We start from the raw sequence: 4727 nt of genomic DNA, 5'->3' as shown, positions 1-4727 counted from the left end.
TAAAATGCAAAAATCATCCTTAGCTTGCAGGCTTTACAACAGGTGGCAGACTATAGTTGCTTTACTCATACAAAAGATTCACTTGCTTTACTAAGTCCCTTGGTGGGTCAATCCCACCCATAGACATAAAACTAAACAGCAAAGGATCTTGATGAAAATTCAGTAAAGCATCATCTACAGCAAATTGCCCAGAAAACCCTAAAAATTTTGAGCTAGCTAGTCTTCTAGACAAATGCTCTCAGGTAGTGACTTTAACAGAAACGATGTAATGAAAGACCAGATTCCTAGATAAAACCACTCTTGCCTTTAATGGTTCAAAAGAAGAAAATACAACTGTACTATCAGTAGTTTCTTATACTGATAAATTAATGTTTATCAGCCAGCTAGCTGCTACACTACATTTCTTCCCCTTTGAGCAAGTTGGTGAAGCTATCACCTAGTACATCATTCTGAGTTTAAAAAAAAATCATTGCAAGTGAAACAGGTATTTACCAAGAGTTCTAGAATGGCCAGAAGAATTCTTGATATATTAAATATCTTATAAACATCTAATGAAGGTGAATAGAAATCTTTATTTTAGCCTTCTCAAATCTCAGGTTTCATCTTTTGTTTCTGTACTTACATTCTCAAGTCACTGAGTACATACTACTCTCCTTCTATTTTTTTGAAAACCCAAACAAAACAAATATAACAACAAAAAGCTTCCAGTGTCTTCATGTTAGTATAAGATGGCACTGGAAGATCAGAAAAAGCTCTTGAAGCTCTGAGAAGTACCATACAATTTTCTGCGTTGTCATTTTCAATCACTGAAGGTGCATAGAAGCTGGACTTTTGTAAGTTCCAAAAGTGATTGTATAACTTTTTCCCCAGCAGACATTTTTTGAGCCATCTCTTTGTAGAGGAGACATTAAAGCGTAGTGTTCAAGGGCAAAAATTTTAGCAAGACAGAGCCCTAGGCTCAAAATTCAGTTCTGCTACTTACCACGTACAACTATGGACAAATTGCTCTAAATCATAGTATTCTCATGAGCAAAACAAGGGTGATAATAAACATTTCTCACTGTTATTGTGAAACAAAATGAGATATTGTATGCAAGGCATTTAGTACAATGTCTAGCAAATAGTAAGGATTTAAAAAAATGGCAACTCTTATTTTTTCAACTATTGGGTTTACTCTGTGTGTGTGTTTGTGTGTGTGTGTATGTGAATGTGTGTATCTGTTTGCGTGTATTGGAATATATTCCAGGAAGAATCATTGAAACATGTTTGTCTTGTGACACTCACGGATGGATATAAAAATGTTCTGGGAAATAAAATTATCATACAGAATTTGTGTCTCAATCCATCAGGTTTTTGCAGAAGAATCAAATTCTGAGTGAACAGATATTGTGGCCTGTGAAATCAAAGAGAGATGCTGAACATTTCAAGTATGTTCTTTGCTGACTGTCAAAGCAAAGTATACACAAAAACAGCAGGACAGTTCATAAGAGAAACACACCCACCCACACACAGACATTAATGCAGTTGGATGTACATTCTATGGCTCACACTTGCTTAAGATAGCACAGAATAGAAATTCTCGAAAGAGTCCTAGAGGAATAAAAAGCTGCATGAATGTGTGAAAACTATTCATATTGGAAGTGTTTCCTTCGAGAAAAAAAGAATGCCAGCAAAATAAAGACCCTGAAATACAACAGGAGGACTCAACACAGTGGGAGGTAAAGAATTAGAATCCACTGGCGCATTACAATACCTGTAGATTAAACACCACCACCACTGGATTTGGTGAACATTTCTTCTGGATTTAACTATAAAACCCCCAGAAGGATCTAAAGCCACTTTCTTCAGCAATATCTGGATCTGTTGGTAGACACAACTTACAGAAATGACCCAGGTAAAAGCAGCTGATTTAGTTACTCTCAAGCTGCCTCTGCTTATAAGTACAGAGCAAGATAAGAAGAAAGAAAGACTATAATACAGATACTGGTACATTTTTGTCATATGCTTCTGCAACCATAAACTTTTTGGATGCAGGACCCGGTAGTAACTACATAAATAATGTTATTGCTGAGCAGGATAGTAAATAATTCAAGCCTCATACTCAGGATCCTTACAATTGTTGCAAAATTCGGATTATTTCCAGGTACTCAGGCCAGGGATATAGATTGCCAGGAAATCTGTCAAACACATCTTTCTGATGACCTAGTGGCAAGCCTTTGCAATCTCAGCTTTTGGCTCACCTTACTTTATGCTGAATCCTATTTATCAATGTCCTACAACGTGTGAATGACATCAGCCTATATTAAGAAAACACACACACACACACACACACACACACACAAGAAAACAGCAAGCAAGAAGTGAAAGACTACACAAAAGTGTGAAGTTAATCATTTGACTTTTCAGAGCATCATGAAAGTGATAAAACAACACCAGAGGAGGCTGCAACTGCCCAGGGGTTAGTTCAGAAAAGAAACAGGTGTGGATAATACCAAAAGACCAAGGTGCTTTTGACCAGCTTCAATCCTTTCCCAGCTCTCTGGCTCCTTTACTGAAAAAGGACACTCAACTCTGACGGCTTCAAGTACAGAAAATGTGATTTTCTGCGTTCACTCTTAATGTTAGTGGTTTCTTCAGTTTTCATGTTTCTGCATGCTTTTTATAAACTGGTAAAAACAAAAGAGTTATCTACTGCTTTAAAAAGTCTCATAGTGGCCAGGCACGGTGGCTCACACCTGTAATCCCAGCACTTTGGGAGGCCAAGGCAGGTGGATCACCTGAGGTCGGGAGTTCAAGACCAGCCTGACCAGCCTGACCAGCATGGAGAAAACCCATCTCTACTAAAGATACAAAATTAGCCGGGGGTGGTGGTGCATGCCTGTAATCCCAGCTACTCAGGAGGCCGAGGCAGGAGAATCACTTGAACTCGGGAGGTGGAGGTTGCGCTGAGCCGAGATCGCACCATTGCACTCCAGCCTGGGAAACAAGAGTGAAACTCTGTCTCAAAAAAAAAAAAATAATAATAATAATAAAAGTCTCATAGTTTATATCTCCCTTTCTAGAAAACAACACCACATTTATAAGTCAATTCAATCAGTAACGTTGTGGCTATTTTAAGTTACTCTTTCCTGATTTAGAGTAAAGCATTTTATGACCTGGGGAAAAAAGAAGTTATAAATACGTTTGTATGCTACTAAGCTAAAAATTATATGTGGTAAACATAGTTCAAATTGTTCTCCAAATTTTCCTTTTAATCAAGAATGTTTTGGAGAAAATTTTAAAATCCTATTTTTTTCCCCAAGGTTTCAAAATAACTATAAATATTTTTTTCTTCATTATTAACTTAGTAGGAAACTTTGCTCCAAAAAATTGGGGAGGGACTCACCAATGTATGCTATGCTGATTTGGGTCATTCTTTTGTGGAGTTTTGTACATTTCAGGTCAGTCGGTGTGCATGGACTAAAGCCTGTGGAGGAATGGCCTTGTGGAATGGAGGTGACCCCTGCTCACTCAGTCAGGCTGGCATTGGCTTCCACTGGGCTTCAAACCCTGTGTTTACTCTGCAGTCCAGCATTTTCTTTGCAACAGTCTGATCATCAAAGCAGACAAAAAGAGAGCTGGAGCATGGCGAGGAGGATGCTATTGCTTCTTTCCTTTCTTTTAGTACCAAACATAAATAGGAGCAAGACAGGACTTCAGTTTGATTCTTAAAGAAGGGTTTAAAATGTTTTGTTCTTGCACAACAAAGGCACAGAGACAAAAAGACTCCTACTTTCAAAGCAAAATTTATCTATCTTAAAAAAAAGAAATGGATGAAAATCAATCATTTTAAAAGTTGCTGAAACTTTAGTAAGTTACCCATGGTTTTGGAAATGAGCAGATCACTGTTCCTGTGTGATTATACTTCATGTTCAAATCCTTGCAAAAGAACAACACTACAAAATCCAGTGTGGTTGAGTTTTAAAACCACAAGTCGAATTAAAGCAAGGAATATATATATCCGAACAATGACACTTAGGAGGTCTGAAAAAAATAAGCAAACTACTTCGTATGAGATTCCAGGATTTGTTACTGAACAAGATGAATAGTTTTCAAAGTGGTCAACTTGTTTGACTGGACTTGATTGCATTTTTGTGTTTTAAAGCTGGTTCATACCTGTCCAGGCAAGGCCGTCATTTCTTAGAAACAGAGCACGCTATTGTTTTATGTTGATCAATATTTTTTTATTTTTAGTAGCTCCTGTGTCTTGTCCCCTCTCTAGTTGATCTGATCTATTTTCTCGACTATTTACTAAACCACAATGTATTATTGTTGTTCCTTCAGACCCTTTAATGAAAGCCCCAGACTTTGGTACTTACTGGCTTGTAACCTTGCAGAAGTCACTTATGGCTGATGAGCCTCAAACTCCTCATCTGGGAGATGGCAGTGCATCCATCCACTCATTCCTTTAAAAATTGTGAATGTCTCCTAGATGTGGGGCATTGGGTGCAGAAAGACAAAGACAAATCAGACCTAGTCCTTGCTGTCATGGGTTTTGCTGTAATGGAGAGACACCCACGTAAATGCCATAAACGTCCTGAAGTGTGATCAGTGCCTCATGTGCCAGTGAGGGTGGGATGGTGTGATCAGGTCTACTTTGGGGTAAGAGGAGTGGGAAACATCAGCACAGGTGAGAGAGGAGAGTGAGACATGTTGTAAAAGCACTTGGCTCATAATGGTAGCCAACA

Source organism: Gorilla gorilla, chromosome 7 (genome assembly GCF_029281585.2).
Source record: "Gorilla gorilla gorilla isolate KB3781 chromosome 7, NHGRI_mGorGor1-v2.1_pri, whole genome shotgun sequence".
NCBI classification, from domain to species: domain Eukaryota; kingdom Metazoa; phylum Chordata; class Mammalia; order Primates; family Hominidae; genus Gorilla; species Gorilla gorilla.
Note: the sequence above shows the minus strand (reverse complement) of the source record.